At 38.8% G+C, this 18,211-nt stretch overlaps 1 protein-coding gene across 1 annotated transcript in view; it reads left to right on the top strand.

The window, feature by feature from the left end:
* Window positions 1-18,211, top strand: part of BLK (BLK proto-oncogene, Src family tyrosine kinase) — an 87,540-nt gene that overhangs the window by 32,060 nt on the left and 37,269 nt on the right. The gene's annotated exons all lie outside the window — the stretch shown is intronic.

Below are 18,211 nucleotides of genomic sequence, written 5' to 3'. Positions count from 1 at the left end.
TTCTCTCTCTCTCTCTCTCTCTCTCTCTCTCTCTCTCTCTCTTTCTCTGTCTCTCTGTCTCTCTGTCTCTCTCTCTCTCACACACACACACACACACACACACACACACACCACTAAGGAAAGACAAAAGCATCAATGAAGATAGATATAGACTTTCTTCTCCCTTTACAGAAATCATGAAACAGCATCTCAAAGGATAGTTGCTTAATTGCATTATAAAAAAGGGAGAAAGGCATTATTTACACTTAAGATTGAAAACTTGAAAGTGGTTTCAATGTGTGAATTAATGCTTTTTTCAGAAAATGTGATATTACTACCCATTATTCTTACCAAAGTCACACAGCTGGCAATTATAAGTTGATAATATTCAATGTCCTAGAACACTGCCTGGTGAGATGGAAGTGTAGGTATATGTCACTAAGGAAGTACTTGATAGTTTATCATGTAATATGGTGGTTAAATTTCTGACCATAGAAATCTACAAAACAAGAAAATTACAAAATGGCCATCAGGACTCTGCAGAAACCCTTCTATTTCTGCAAAGAAAATATCAGAATAACTGAGAAAGGGGAGAAGATGCTAAAGATCACAAAAATTTTTTAGACTTTGTATAAATATTAACTTAATGAATGAATTTTAAGTGAGATATTTGTGTGGTGATCATTTAATCTACACTGGGTAAAGGTACCACCACTTTTCTGGTCCCCAAGGTTCATAAAAAGGTGGTCAAACTCAGTTTGTCACTGACTCACCTCCCATATTCAATCATTTGACATATCTTGTTCATTTTAACTCCCTAGCGTCTCTTAAATCCATCTGCTTCTCTCTTTTTATACCACAACATACTACTTTAGGAACTTACAATATCTAACATTCTTACAATAAACAAAATTATTAACTATAAAGAAGTTATGGCTAAATGAAAAGATTTAATACAGGCTCTCCTTGGAAAAGAAAACAAAGGAGTCTGTGGGTTGGTTTTCTTGTGTGTCCAAAGACAAGAAACTTCATTTCATGGAACCCTTAGTTCTCTCACCTTGTAGTGTTTGTGATGAGCATTAAAAAAGGTCACTATGAAGATAATTATAGTTCAAGCATATACGTAATTTGCAAAAGATGAGGATACAAAGAAATTCTATGAAGCATCTGATAAGATTATCTAAGTTACAGTATCTTATACTTTAATAATTGAGGATTTCAGAGCAAAGTTAGGCATGAAGAAGGATAGTGAAAAACATTTTGGTAAATATGTTTGGTAAATAAATATTTGGTAAATATCACCTAATAAACAATTGATAAATTATAGAAGCCAAAGACTCATAGGCCACAAAGAAACTTCATTCTTATGTATGAAGAATTCTTTCTTCTAGAAAAAGATAGAGAGACCATCATAAACATAATAAATGAAAAATACAAGGCAAGTTAGACATGGCAAACAACAAATCATCACTAAAAATTGAAATTAACTACATCATGACAGAAAAAGACTAGTTACCAATGTGGAAATCATTTCCAAATCAGTTAGCTATCTGTGTACAGTTAGACCATCAACTTATTAAAGAAAAAATAAAAATCAACACCAAATTGGAGCAAACAATAAAAATTAGACAAAATGACATAGTTAAAACCATCCCAATCTAACCTATTTAAACAAGTTATTAATGATAGAAAAAAAGGGAAACGGATAAAGGAACAGACATCAACATGAATTATCACTACTTCTAGGAGAAACTTAATTGATATAAGAAAAATCCCATAATTAAGAAGTAGAAGAGCCTAGAAAATACCTCAACAGTAAACACTTAATCTTTTTCTTAAGCAGAGATTTGGTTGTTGTCCTCCATGCTCAAAGAGGACCAAAATGACAAAATGCCAAGCAAAAATACGGCAGCCAGAAAGGAAAGAAAGAAGCATTTATTAAGTACCTACTACATACCAGATTGTATTAAACACTTAACAAATATTATCAAGTGATCCTCATAATAACCCTGGAAAGTTGTGTTATTATTATCCTCATTTTATAGGCAATGAAACTGAGGCAGCAACAGATTAAGTGACTTGCCCAGGATCACATAGCTAGTAAATGTCTTGAAGCCATATTTGGAGTCAGGTCTTCCTAACTACAGGTTTAGAGATACTATCCACTAACCACCCAGTTGCCAAGGTAATAATACCTGTTTAGAATGTCTACTCACTAAAAAAATCTGACAGAAGATAGCAAAAATTATTAGCAGTATCAGCTTACAAAAGAGCAAAAAGATATAGGGAAAAAACAAGTTTATAGAAAGGTTGGTGGATGAAACTGGAAGAAAGATAGTAAAGAGATAAAAAGTAAAAAGGATTTTTGCAACACATTTTTTTTTATCATGACAGTGGTCTCTAACACCACAGTCCCCAGTCCAGCATGCTGCAAGAAGTGACTATGGCATGAACAAAGATAAAAATGGAGAAAATGGATGGACTAGATCAAATTTACACTAAGGAAGATTATACTAAAAACAACTCACTTTTAAGGGTATTGATGAATCCATTCTCAAGATAGCTGGGGGAAAAAGAGAAATACACTGAATGATTGGAAAAAATCATTGATGTCACCACTACACATATAATAAACAAACTGCCAATAACTACCCATGTAGCTACTTTTTCATCTTCAGGAAATCTTTGGGCTTCCATATAGACATTACAATTGTACCAAATTATTTGATAGGGATAACAACAGAGATAACTTTGTTCCTTAGTCCTCTACTAATATCAGCTAAGGGGAAGAACAGAAAGACATATGCTTGCTAATATTGTTCACCTCTGTCATGAAGAATGTAGTCTCAATATATAGACTCAGCATAATCTCAATAAAAGAGAGATGCCTTCCAGATGGTCCTATTTGTGAATGGCATTGGGTTTATAACATTACAGAGCCTCCTAAATGAGATCTATTGTCACTTATGGGTTTGGTGCACCCCTCCCCCCCAAAAAAAATCCCTAAAACAACCAAGGAAGTGAAGAGCCTCTTATTATCAAGATGATGATGTGTAATTACATGAATATCCCATAGAGCTGGTCTGTCAGAGCATAGATCTAAGACAAACATTGCTGATGGTCAATGAACTGAGTTCAGAATTGAATAGGAAGAAGAAAGCAGACTAAAATATTTGTGAAAGTGTTCTGGATATTCAGTGACCCCAGTCTTCTCCTTGAAACAAACAAAAAAATGTTTTTAACACATATACTTTTTATGATATAATATGGCTGAAAATAATAGACCAGCATGATTTCCTTGAAACTAAAATTATAGGTCACTCAAAGAGCAGCATGGAGATCCTTTGTAGACATAATAAGTTATACTATGACTGACAGACTAAATGCAAGAAAAAAAAGGTAAAAAAGATAACAGTAGAGAGATGTATGTCCAGAAAAAGAGGTGGGTTGCTTATGAAATAAAAACAAGTGTTCATATTTGGAACACCACCACGTGACCGTTATCTCTTCCAATACCCTGAAACAAAGAGCTCCACAAAGAGCAGTGTCCCTGTAGCAGCAGCTGCACTGGCACACCCAGGACGGCTGCTAGCATGGGTTCTCAGATCTTTTTTACTAGGAAAGATAGCTTTTCAAGGGATCAACAATCTTTTTTGATTACATTCATTAGTTTAGGGGAAAAATCAGTACCCTGAACTTCATAGAAAATACAAAGAAAACAGAGAAAATACAAACGGAGAAACAAAATACCAAGAGACAGAACTTTTAACTGTCTGAGAAATTAGCAAAGGTGAACAGGCAGATCCAACTGTCTGACCAAGGCAATACATACATAGTTATCAGAGAGAGAAGCACCAACATCTGAGTTTTTCAAAGCCAGGGGACTCCTCAATGGCTACCCAGAGTCTCTTCTGGCCACATCACACAAACATTCTTTCAATGAGTGATCCCTAAAGCAAAATGCTAACTTCAGAGTATATACCCTTTTTTAGAACCAGAGGGCATAACAACCCTCATGATTTAGTGACTAATTAGAAATTAACAAAAGGTATGAAATCCTTCCTACAAGCAAGCTTCCCTTAATGGGCTCCACTCTGAGTCTATTAATGGGTAAAGAAGATCTTATATCCCATTAACATTATAGTCCCCCAGATCACTGGCCAGTCCAGCCTCTAAAACCATCTTCCAAGGAGATGTAAACCTCACAACTCACAATTTTCAGATAAAGAAATCCAAGCTATATATAGCCATAAAAGGGGGTGGGGGGAGGGGCGGGAAGGATGCTCCAAGTTGTTAAAAATCAGAGAAGCACAAATTAAAGCAACTGAGCTTCTGCCTCACATTCATCAAATTAACAATTGACAAAAAAAAGGGAAATGACAAATGTAGGGCCCATGAATGTACTGTTGGTGGAGTTGTGAAATGAATCAACCATCCTGGGAAGCAATTTTCAATTATGCCTAAAAAGTTACTAAACTGTTTGTATCTTTTGACCAGTGACCTTATACACCAAAGACATCAAAGAAAGAGGAAAAACTCAAGGGTACAAAACATTGACAGCAGCTCTTTTTGTAGCAGCAGAGGACTATAAACTAAGGGATTGGGTATGAATTGGGTAATGGCTGAACAAATTATGGTTTATAAATGTAATAAATACTGTCATGTTATATGAATTGATGAAACAGATAGTTTTAGAGAAACCTAAGAAGACTTGTATAAAGTGAAATGAACAGAACCAGGAAAACAGTTTCTACAATAGCCACAACCTTGTAGAGACAAACAGCTCTGAGACACTTTAGCATTCTGGTCAATGCAATGACCAACCACCATTCCACAGGATCAATGATGAAGAGTGCCTCCCACTTCCTGACATAGAGCTGATTATTGACTCATGGTGCAAAATGAGATCTATGTTGAAGGATATGGCCAATGTGATGATTTGTTTTCTTGACTATTGATGATTTTTTACAAGGGTTTTGTTTTTTTCTTTTTCTCTCCTAATGAGGTGGGGAGGGAGAAGATAATAAATGCTTATTAACTTGTTGAATAGAATATGTGAAAAAAAATTTATGAAAAGAAGGAAAAAGACAAAAAGGGACCAGACAGGAAGTCTCCTGATGATCTATATCATCAAATTTATACTTGTTATGGTCCAATAGGATCAATTCAAGACCAGTAACCTATACATAAGGATCCCTGTGGGTTACATAGTGACTTAGTTTTATAATGTAATGTTATCTCTGTTCTATTGTATTTTTTTATTCATTCCATTAAATATTTCCCAATTACTTTTTTTTTAAAGCAATTGGGGTTAAGTAACTTGCTCAAGGTTACATGGCCAGTTATTTCTGGGTGTGGTGCTAAGTATCTCAGCCCAGATTCGATCCCCAGGTCATCCCGACACTGGGACTGGTGCTCTTACTCGCTGAGCCACCTGGCCACCCCTAAGCAATTGGGGTTAAGTAACTTGCTCAAGGTTACACGGCCAGGTGTTTCTGGGTGGGTGCTAAGTGTCTGAGCCTGGATTCAATCCCCAGGTCATCCTGACACTGGGGCTGGTGCTCTTACTCGCTGTGCTACCTGGCCACCCCTCCCAATTACTTTTTAAAAATTTTTTGTTGATGTTTTATTTTTCTTACATCACTATAATATCCCCAATACCCTTCCCCTTCCCCCTCCCTAAGAGTCATTCCAATTACATTTTAATATGATTTGGCCTCAGGAGTATTGTGGAGCCTGATGGCCCATGGGTCAGTGTTTGATACCTCTGGTTTAGTCAGATAAAGTACTTTGATTCAAACCTCATTATAAAAATTAATAACTACTTGCAGAGTGAACTGGGAATTTGCAAGAATGAAATTTGTTCAGTTCAATTCCATAGGCACTGATTATGCATGGGCAGTATACAGGCATGGCCCTATGGTAGGCACTGGGAAAAATGGAGCTCACAGTCTAACAGAGAATGAGGTGTTTTTACAGCTCTTCAGCTAGTCATGGCGCAAATTCTTACCACAGCAATAACAAGGAATCTAGACTAAATAAATAGTTGGAGACATAAAGTGCATAGTGTAGAGGAAAAGGGATATCCTGGGAAGTTTAATAGCCAGGGAAGGTACCAAGTTTTCTGACCTTATTGATGATTTCTATTCAAACCTTCATTTGACTATACTTTAGCCCTGGGGTTATAGTCCAATCTTAAATACCTCACCTAAGTAACCTTGGCCCTAGGAATAGACATGGAATAGTCATGGGGAAGGCTACTTGCCTACGGAATAAGAGGGAAATTTAACAAATTAAATATGTTTTTCTCCCTTGATTTTAGATAAGCTTGAATTTTCTTAATTCAACATAATTTCTTAATTATTTTAATAATAATTAAAAATTCACTAATTTGCCATGCAACGTCAGAAATCCTCAGTGTCAGTTTTCTCTGTAAAAAGAGGTATCGTAGATTAGAGTTAAAAGTGACATTGGAGGCCATCTAGGGCAGCCCCTCTATTTTACATGTGAGAACACTGAAATCTAGAGCACAGCATCACTCAGGTAGTAAATGCCAGAGGGAGACTTGGACCCATGTCCTTCTGCTTCTAAACCAGTGACCTAATCGCCCTATTACGCCCTGTTTCTGCCAGAGTTTGAACTTAATGAACTCTAAGGTTCCTGCCAGCTCTAAAACTCCACCACAGGGACAGGTTTCAAAATACACACACAGTGCTTACGTGCCTAATGGTGCATCTGAAGAAACAACCCACTAATGCTTTGGTTACTGTGTTTTCATGCAACCAAGCGTAATGTTTTCCAAAGGGGCCCCAAGCTACTGATCAACTTTTCTTTGCTGTCTGAGAGCACAGGAACCTCTGAAATTTAAGAGTAGTCTTGGCATGTGGTCAGTAATCTTTCACTATCTTTGCTGTATCCCTTACAATGGATAGGGTAGAACCATAAGCAGCAGGTAAAAATGGAAAAATGCAAGTTTAGGCTTGATGTTAAAAAAAAAAAGACAATTGGACAATTGAGAGTTATTCCAAAGAAAATGGGCTGTTTGAAGTGGTGGGAGGTTCCCCCTCATTGAAGGTCTCCAGGCAAAAGCTAGATAATCACTGGTGAGGTATGTAATCATAGGGATTCTTTTAGGGATATTAGTCAGACTAGATAACCACTGCAACCCTGAGCAGTCTGTGATTCCATAGGCAGTTCAAAAAGAAAAGCTTCTCTAATCACAGTCCCCAAAGGTGCTCTGCATTTCAAGCATTGAGACCCATTCAATTTCACATTTTAGTGACATTAGACTAAACAACATATACACTCCCCCTCATTCCTGGTTTTTATCCATTCAAAACTCACAATTAAACAAAGAGAATAAGAACAGAGCAAGAAATTATATTTACAAAATAAACAAAATTAGGGTTCATAAAATTGTACCTTTTATCATACTATATCTTCTCCCATCTTTAACACATTACTTGTAGAAAATAGAAGACAGTTCAGAATTTCTTTTCTCTAAGCACAGAACCATGTGGAAGTGGGATGAGAGGCAGGATAGGATCATGTAATCACAGGACACAGGATCATAGGTTTGAGGGGGACCTTAGGGATCATCAAATCTAACATCTTCAGTTTAACAAGGAAACTGAGACTCGGAGAAATTTAGTGACTTGTCAAGGGCCACAGAGCTAATGAGTATTTGAGAAGGACATAACCAAAGGACATTTCAACACCTTGTTTTATAAATGTAGTTTTTTTTTTTAAGTTTAATGACACTTTTTGTTTTTCACATCAGTCATTTGTCTATTCCACTGCCCTTGTCCCTTAATCTGCCAAAGCCACAGCATATATGGTATTCTGTGCCCAAGTTCCCTGACTATACAAGGAAAGACAGAAGGAATGTACATTTTTAGTGTTAAGACTTCTATTCTCTGTGATCCATGGTACTTCGTTTTGGTTCATAATCAAAGTGTCTTCTAATACAATTAAGGTCAATGAGTAGACTAGGGTTTGTAATTTCTAAATCTCATCTGACACACAAAGACCTGGGCATGCCTGACTCTGACAAGGTCTGACCAACTTCTAGGTCCTCAAAGGGCTGCACTTGAGGAAGTTTGTATTCAGTCAAAGGGCTGCCCTTGAGGACCTAGAGAGCCGTATGTGTTCTGGAGGCCACAGGTTCCCCACCCCTGACCTAACCTCTGATTGTAGATGTTATAGCTCCCATTTTACAGATAAGTAATGAAGGTATAATGTCCCCCACAGGGTTGAAGTGATGATCAAGTGAGACAGTGTTAAAGAAACCTGCAAACTACAAAGCATTATAGAAATGTCAGTTGCTAAAAAGGGATGCAGAGCTTCAGGAAGCATACTGGTTGGTGACTTACATGTTTCCTAGTATCTGCACCCTCCCCCTGCCCTCCATCCCAAATGCCATTTTTCTGACTCTTCTTCTAGTACCCTGGGCAAATGCTGATCCTACTACTCCTTGTGAAGGCTAGGATGGGGGCTCCAAACAGCTGTCCCTTTCATATTCTCCATTACATCCTGCAGAGCAGATGCTAATTATAGTCTGGAAGTTAAGGGTAGAAGAGTATGTGTGTGTGTTGTTGGGGTCGGGTGCTGGTAGGATAGGGTTTATGATTGAGGAAGATGCTGTAGAGAAAACAGCTAAGTGTTCAAAGCCAAAAGCTGTATTTGGGTTACTAATCGGTATATGGGGCAAGTCATTCATTCACCTCTCTAAGTCCCAGTTCAATCATCTTTCAAATAGAGATAATTCTATTGTACTCCCTGCCCCCACCAGACAGTCATGAGGATCAGTCAGTCAACAAGCATTATTAAGCACTAGTATGTTTCAGGCACTGTACTAAATTCTAGAAATACAAATAAAGGCCCCCAAAACTGTCCCTGCCCTCAAAAGAGCTCACTTTTTAGTAAGGCAATATGTAAAAAACTATGTACAAACAACAACTACTATTATTATGTACATACAAGATGCATACATAGTAGACAGAAGGTAATCTCCAAGGAAAGTGGGTGGCAGAGAATACGATGAGAGAAGTGTAAGAAGCCTAGAAAGGTAGGAGGGGGCCAGGTTGTGAATAGTTTCAAATGATGAAGGAAAGATTTTATATTTTATCTTGCAAGCATTAGGGAGACACTGGACTTTTTTGAATAAAGAAAGGGTGACATGGTCAGACATACTCTTCAGGAAAGTCACTTTGGCAGCTGAATAGGGGATGGAGTAGAGTGGAGAGGTTTGGGGCAGGGAGGCTAACCAGAAAACTATTGCAGTAGTCTAGATAGGAAGTGATGAAAACCTATGGTTATGTGAGTGGAATGTAGGAGAAATAAATTAAAGACTTTATAAAGATAGGAATGGCAAGATTTTAAAACAAATTGGATATGGGGGGTGAGTGGGAGCAAGGAGTTGATGATGACACTGAGGTTTCAAGCCTGGGTAATCAGAAGGATGATTTTACATATATATATATATATATATATATATATATATATATGTACATACACACATATATGCACATATAGGTGTATATACACATATATGTGTATATATACACACACATATATATAGGTATGTATGTGTGTCTAAAATCCTCCATCTTTTGATATATATCATGTATTAATTATGACATAATATAATTATAATTAATTAATAATATATTAATATATATCAAGAGAGATTGGAGACCTGTGCTTCAGGAAATTCTTTTTTTTTTTTTTTAAAGCAATCGGGATTAAGTAACTTGCTCAAGGTTACATGGCCAGTTATTTCTGGGTGTGGTGCTGAGTATCTGAGCCCGGATTTGATCCAGGTCATCCTGACACTGGAGCCTGTGCTCTTACTCGCTGAGCCACCTGGCCACCCCTAAGCAATTGGGGTTAAGTAACTTGCTCAAGGTTACACGGCCAGGTGTTTCTGGGTGGGTGCTAAGTGTCTGAGCCCGGGATTCGATCTCCAGGTCTTCTCAACACTGGAGCCAGTGATCTTACTCGCTGTGCTACCTGGCCACCCCAACTTCAGGAAATTCTTAATGGAAGATGTATTAGAATGAGCAGTGGGGAGACCCAAGGTGGGCAGAGCCACCAGCAGGCCACTGCCACAGTCCAGATATGAGGTGATGAGGATAGGGACAGTGTCAGAATATTTGAGAGATTCTGCAAAGCTCCAGTGGACAGGCCTTCCTTGGCAACACTTTGAATATGGGGGATAAGAGATAGGGAGGAGACCAGATTAACAAATAGAAGATCCGGGGCGCAGTCAAGATGGAGGAGTAGAAACAGGACCTCCTTGCTGCTCCAGCTTCCACCTTCCCCAATCCATGTAAAAAGGGGACTCTAAACAAACTTTGGAGCTGCAGAACCCACAAAATAACACATAGAAGGTAACCTCCCACTGTGGAAAGCCCGGCAGGAATTGGCCATCAAAGCATTTGGGAGCTGAGCCCAGACACACACGGAGGTGTTAGCCCCAGGGTGGGCCTAACCAGTCGCTGGCCTGAGGGACTCCAGATCAGCAGCAGCTGTGGCCGCTTCCAGAGTTATCAACACATAGATGCGAAGGACAAAGTGAGAGGTCAGTGTAGTCTGGACTTTGGGACCCAGTAAGTGGGAGTGTGTGCCTTTTGCCCACAGGGCAAGAAGCCACTGAGCCACCTGCACAGCCAGCCTGTGCCACTTGGCAGATTCAGCTCCTGGCCTGCAGAGTGTAGGGGTCCAAGCACCTGTCTGAGGGGTAACTGCTCTTGCTTTAACCTGCTTGGAACTGGATTGCAGTCTGGGGTAGAGGTCCTGGGGTGTGTGTCCAGCTTTCCAGAGCATGTGGAGACCTCAGAGAGGGCACCCATCTAATACCTCCGGCGGCTGAGAAAACCCCAGCATTTGGGACGAAAGCTCCCCTGTCTGGTAGCAGAGTCCTACTGTGGCAAAAAGCCCAGGGGTGAAGTGACTGAGGGGTGATATGACTAGGCAAAGGAAACAAAGCAGACAGAAGATTCCAACATTAGACTCCTATTTTGGGGACAAAAAGAAGCAAAGCATGGAACAGGAGGAAGACAATGAAGTCAGAACTCCTGCACCAAAAGCTTCAAAGGAAAATATGAGCTGGTCATAGAGGACCTTAAGAAGCAGATGAGAGAAGTGGAGGAAAAATTGGGAAGAGAAATGAGAACAATGCAGGAAAATTATGAAATGAGAGTCAACAGCCCGACTGAGGAAAATAACACCTTAAAAAATTAAACTAACTCAAATGGCAAAAGAGGCTCAAAAAGGCAATGAGGAGAAGAATGCCTTAAAAAGCCAAATTTGCCAGATGGAAAAAAGAATCTCAAAAGCTCACTGAGGAGAATCATTGCTTCAGAATTAGATTGGAGCAAATGGAAGCTAATGACTTTATGAGAATTCAAGATGCTGTTAAACAGATCCAAACAAATGAAAGAATAGAAGGCAATGTGAAATATCTCATGGGAAAAACCACTGATCTGGAAAATAGATCCAGAAGAGATAATTTAAAAATTATTGGACTACCTGAAAGCCATGATCAAAGTAAGAACCTAGAAATCATCCTCCACGAAGTTCTCAAAGAAAAATGCCCTGATGTTTTAGAACCAGAGGGCAAAATAGAGGCTGAAAGAATCCACCGATCACATCCTGAAAAAGATTCCAAAAAGAAAAATCATAGGAATATTATAGCCAGGTTCTGGAATTCCCAGATTAAGGAGAGAATATTACAAGCAGCCAGGAAGAAACAATTTGAATATTGTGGAAACACAATCAGGATAACATAGCATCTGGCAGCTTCTACACTGAGGTATTGAAGGGCTTGGAATATGATATTCTGGAGGTCAAAGGAGCTGGGATTAAAACCAAAAATCACCTACCCAGCAAAACTGAGTATCATGTTTCAGGGGAAAATATGGTCATTCAGTAGAATAGAGGACTTTCAAGCATTCTTGATGAAAAAACCAGAGTTGAATAGAAAATTTGACATTCAGATATAAGAAGCAAGAGAAGCATGAGAAGGTAAACAGGGAAAAGAAATCATAAGGAACTTAACAAAGTTGAACTATTAACATTCCTACATGGAAAAAAACAATAATTGTAACTTATGAAACTTTTCTCAGTAATTGAAGGGAATAGAAATATATATATATATATGTATAAATATATATATATATATATGTGTGTGTGTGTGTGTGTCTATATATGAGGGTATATGGGCATATGAATACATATGTGAATATGTGTATATATGTTTACAGGTATACATAGAGGGCACATGACCAATTTAACAGGAAGGGATGATACTTAAAAGGTGAAATTAAGAGGTGAGAGAGGAATATAATGAGAGGAAATGGGGAGAGACAAAAATGGGGTGAAATCTCATATAGAAGAGGCAAGGGGAAATGGTTACAATGGAGGGGAAGAATAGGAAGGCAAAAGGGAATAGGTCAACCTTATTCCCATTGAATTTGGCTTGAGGAGGGAATGAAATACACACAAAATAGGGTATCTCACCCTCCAAGAGAGTAGGGGGGGAAGGGGATGAGAGGGGGGGATGATGGAAGGGAGGGCAGGCTGGGGGGAGGGAAGTTGGAAGCACCTACTTTTGAGAAGGGTCAGGATCAAAGTAGAGAATAGAACAAGTGGGAGGTGGGATAGGAGGGAGGGAAATACAGTCAGTCTTTTGTAATATATCCACTATGGGAATGTTTTACACAGCTATCCATGTACAACCTATACTGAATTGCTTATCTTCCCAGTAAGGGTGGATGATAAGGGAGGAAGGGAATGAATCTGGAATTCAAAGTTTTAAAATCAAATATTCAAATATATATATTATTAATATTATTAATACTGTTTTACATGTAATTAGGAAATAAGATATATAAGCACTGGGGCATAGAGATCCTCTGGAAAAGTTGAAAGGGGTATGGGAGAAAATATGGGAGAGAGCAGATTGGAGGTGGGGATATCCCATGGGACTGCTATTTTGGGGCGGTGGGTAGGGGAAAAACGGGGAGAAAATGGTAACTCAAAATCTGGCGGAAGTGAATGATGTAAATCAGAAGTTAATAAAGCATCTGAAAGAAACAAATAGAAGAATCATTTTTAAAAAACAAATAAAAAGATAGATTGAAAGTGAAAGAAAAGATAATTAGACACATGGTTGTGGATGAATTTACCAAATTAAATAGTATAAAGAAAAGAACAAGGATCCAGGACAGAGCCCTGGGGAATACCCATAGAGAATAGGACCAAATGAGTTAATGCATTTTGATGCATGTAAAATGTAATTATTACGGTGAGAAGCTATTATTAACTTCTGAATGCAACCATGGTTAAAACTATGAAAATTTTAAAAATTGGGAAGGCAAACTTGTTGTTTTTTCCATCTATTTTTATGCTTCCTGGTGCCACCCAATCTGAAACTGATAAAATATAAAGAAACTGGAGTGCTAGAACTGGTATGAATGCCCAGTAACTGCTTTTATTTTATCATGGGGCATCATACTCAGTTAAAAAAGATTCTCTATGAAACAAAGGGACATCATTCATTCCACAAACATTTATTAACTGCCTATTACATTCAGTGCACTATGCTTGGACAAAAAAGACATAATCTATGCCCTCACTGAACTTCCAGTCATCAGCATTTTTATGATAACCATGATGTTAGAATGTTTCTTTACAGATAAGAACTGTCTCATTCTTTGTATTTTATCCTCATTACCTAGGACACATAGTAAGTGTTTAATAAATGCTTTTTGGTCCGATTGATTTTTCATATTTTATTCCGAATTTAAATACACACACAAAAAAAAACATTTCTATATACACAGAAGAACACAAAAAGGATTCTATATGAAACCATGAATCACCATTTCATACCACTTACTATTAGCATGATTGTTGATGTATGAGTCAATGGTACTGATGGAAGCAGCATGGATGGGAAGATGGTGACCTACATTCCAAGGACCTGCCTAATTAAGTGACCCTTCCCACTAATCCTGGCTGCCTCTGATGAGAATTCCTTGTAGCTACCTATTAGTGAAACAGATTTCTACTGACCCTTCTGAACTTTACTAAGGTTCAAGGAATCTGAAGGTCCATTCCATAGGCAGCAAGGTAGTGCCATAGTGTATAGAACCCTGGACCTGGAATCAGGAAGACTCATCTTCCTGAGTTAGAATCTGGCCTCAGACACTAGTTGTGTGATCCTGAGCAGGTCACTTAACCCTGTTTACCTAAGTTTCCTGTTCTGAAAGATGAGTTAGAGAAGAAAATGGCATAGAGAGCCAGATACAACTGAAAACATTTGAATAGAGATAGCTATCATTTATGTTAGGGTTGGCTAGGTGTCTCTCACATCCTTTTAAGGACTGAAAGCCTGATATAGTCATAATGCCATTAACAGTTCCCTTGTCTGTATGACTTCTTGGTTACAAAGTACCTTCCTGCACCAACTATGTGGAGTAGTACCAACTAGCATTATCCTCATTCTACAGATATGTATAATATGCAAAGATGCCACATGATGTGTCCTAGGTCACACCACTACTTTGTGGCAAAGCACTGAACATGGAATTTTTAAAAGCCTGGATTCACACAGCTTGTTACAGTATTTTTCAGCCCTAGTTATCAAGTGCTTCAATGGAAAGAACAAAGAATTTGAGTCCAAAGGTCGTCCCAATTAATCACCTATGTGCCCTTGGGCAAGTCACTTAATTTCTCTAGATATCACTTTTTTCATCTATAAAATGAAAGGAATAGACGGCGGTGTAGAAACCGCACTTCCATGGGGATCTGGCTCTCACCTCCTCCAATTCATGTAAAAGTGACTCTGAAGAAACTTTGGAGATACAGAACCCACAAAATAACACAGAGAAGCTAACCTCCCACTGAGGACGGCCTGGCAGGCTGGCAGCAAGCGACCAGTGCAGTGCTCTGGGAGCCGACCCCGCCCCACCTGAGCCCAAGGTTTTAGCTCCAGGGTGGGCCTGACCAGCCACTGGCTGGAGGGACTTCAGATCACCAGTAGCTGTGGCGGTTTCCAGAATTTTTAACACATAGATGCTAAAGACACAGTGAGAGGTCAATGCATTGTAGACTTTGGGATCCAGTAGTTGGGAGTTCCATCAGCCTCTGCCCCCTGGAGGGAGAAGCTGCTGAAGCACAGCAGTCGTGCAGTGGCAGCCACATGGCAGCTTCAGCTCCTGGCCCGCAGATTGTAGGGGAACCAAACGACCAGTCTGAGGGTTAATTGCTCTTACTTTAACCAGCTTGGATGTGGATTGCAGTCTAGGGTGGAGGTCCTGGGGTGTGTAACCAGCTTGCCAGAGTGTGTGGAGGTTTCAGAGAGGGCACCCAACTAATACCTTTGGCAGCTGAGAAAACCCCAGCATTTGGGACAAAGCTCCCCTGTCTGGTAACAGAGTCCTATTGTGGCAAAAAGCCCAAAAGTCAAGTAATTGATTAGCAACATGAGCAATCAAGGGAAGCAAAGTAAACAGAGCAACCCAACTTTACACTCCTATTTTGAGGACAAAAAGGGTCAAAGCATGGAACAGGAAGAAGACAGTGAAGTCAGAACTCCTGCACCAAAAGCTTCAAAGAAAAATATGAGCTGGTTACAGGCCATAGAGGACCTTAAGAAGGATTTTAAAAATCAAATAAGAGAAGTGGAGGAAAAATTGGGAAGAGAAATGAGAATGATGCAAGAAAATTATTAAATGAGAGTCAACAATGAGACTGAAGAAAATAGTACCTTAAAAAATAGACTAGTTCAAATGGCAAAAGAGGCTCAAAAAGGCAATGAGGAGAAGAATGCCTTAAAAAGTCGAATTTGCCAGATGGAAAAAAGAATCTCAAAAGCTCACTGAGGAGAATCATTCCTTAAGAATTAGATTGGAGCAAATGGAAGCTAATGACTTTATGAGAATTCAAGATGCTGTCAAACAGATCCAAACAAGTGAAAGAATAGAAGGCAATGTAAAATATCTCATGGAAAAAAACCACTGATCTGGAAAATAGATCCAGAAGAGATAATTTAAAAATTATTGGACTACCTGAAAGCCATGATCAAAAAAAGAACCTAGAAATCATCCTCCAAGAAATTGTCAAGGAAAATTGCCCTGATGTTTTAGAACCAGAGGGCAAAATAGAGGCTGAAAGAATCCACCGATCACCTCCTGAAAAAGATCCCAAAAAGAAAACTCCTAGGAATATTATAGCCAGTTTCCAAAATTCCCAGATCAAGGAGAAAATATTACAAGCAACCAGGAAGAAACAATTTGAATATTGTGGAAACATAATCAGGATAACATAGCATCTGGCAGCTTCTACACTGAAGGATCAAAGGGCTTGGAATATGATATTTTGGAGGTCAAAGAAGCTGAGATTAAAACCAAGAATCACCTACACAGCAAAACTGAGTATCATGTTTCAGGGGAAAATATGGTCATTCAGTGGAATAGAGGACTTTCAAGTATTCTTGCTAAAAAAAACCAGAGTTGAATAGAAAATTTGAAATTCAGATACAAGAAGCAAGAGAAGTATGAGAAGGTAAACAGGGAAAATAAATCATAAGGAACTTATCAAAGTTGAACTATTAACATTCTTACATGGAAAAAACAATAATTGTAGCTTAGGAAACTCTTCTCTGTACTAAAATAGTTGAAGGGAATACACACACACACATACATATATATGTCTATATTGGAGGGTATGTGAGCATATGAATACATATATGAATGTGTGTTTATATGTGTACAGGTATACATAGAGGGCACAGGACCAATTTAATAGAAAAGAATGATATTTAAAAGGTGAAATTAAGAGGTGAGAGGAATATAATGAGAGGAGATGGGGAGAGACAGAATAGGGTAAACTATCTCATATAGAAGAGGCAAGGGAAAATGGTTACAATGGAGGGAAGAAAAGGAAGGCAAAAGGGAATGGGTCAACCTTATTCCCATTGACTTTGGCTTGGGGAAGGAATGATGTACACACTAAATAGGGTATCTCACCCTCCAGGAGAGTAGGGGAGAAGGAGATGAGAGGGGGGATGATGGAAGGGAGGGCAGGCTGGGGGGGAGGGAAGTTGGAAGCACCTACTTTTGAGAAGGGTCAGGATCAAAGTAGAGAATAGAACAAGTGGGAGGTGGGATAGGAGGGAGGGAAATACAGTCAGTCTTTTGTAATATATCCACTATGGGAATGTTTTACACAGCTATCCATGTACAATCTATACTGAATTGCTTATCTTCCCAGTAAGGGTGGATGACAAGGGAGGAAGGGAATGAATCTGGAATTCAAAGTTTTAAAATCAAATATTCAAATATATATATTATTATTATTAATATTGTTAATACTGTTTTACATGTAATTAGGAAATAAGATATATAGGCACTGGGGCATAGAGATCCACCGTGCCCTACTGGTAAGTCAGAGGGAGTAGAGGAGAAGACATGGGAGAGAGCAGATTGGAGGAGGGGATATTTTGGGGTGGAGGGTAGGGGACAAACAGGGAGAAAATTTGTAACTCAAAATCTTGCAGAAATGAATGGTGTAAACTAGAAATTAATAGAGCATTTGATTAAAATTTTAAAAAATGAAAGGAATAGACTATATCTGGGGTTTCTTTCAGTTCTAAGTCTATGAGCTAAGGAACTATGAACTAGGAATTTGGGACAGGAGACAGAGGGTGAAGGGGAGATGGATATAAATGTCTGTTTGCAGGTTCTGCTATTTGGTTGCCTCTCTAAAGTTCTGTACACAAACCTTCCTGTCATCAAAGAACATGCCCACTTCAGAACTCTTGTTCTATGAAATGGAATGGGCTGCTTTTGTGAGGTAGTGAGTCTCCTGTTCACCAGAGGCAGACAGACAAGCATAAGGATGAAGAATGTTGGTCCTGGAATTAGGAGAGATCTGGTTTTGAATTCTGCCTCTGACACATACTAGCTAAAACCTTAGTTTCCTCATCTGTAAAATGGGAATAATAATAGCACATACCTCCTAAGGTTGTTGTGAGAATGAAATGTGCTTTGAAAAGCCTTAAAGCCCTATATAAATGAGAGATAAGAGTCATATTAAAAGATGGTGGTGGTGGTGGTGGTAGTTTAGTGGTAGAAGAGTAGTGGTGTGGTAGTAGGAGGAGGAGTCAGAGGAGGAGGAGGAGTATTTATAAATGCAAGAAATGGAATCTTTCAGATATCACAGT

This window comes from Petaurus breviceps, unplaced genomic scaffold (assembly GCF_028583685.1).
Source record: "Petaurus breviceps papuanus isolate PSGF00001 unplaced genomic scaffold, PetGlider_PUasm1.0 90504, whole genome shotgun sequence".
NCBI classification, from domain to species: domain Eukaryota; kingdom Metazoa; phylum Chordata; class Mammalia; order Diprotodontia; family Petauridae; genus Petaurus; species Petaurus breviceps.
Note: the sequence above shows the minus strand (reverse complement) of the source record. Positions and strands in the feature narration are given on the sequence as shown.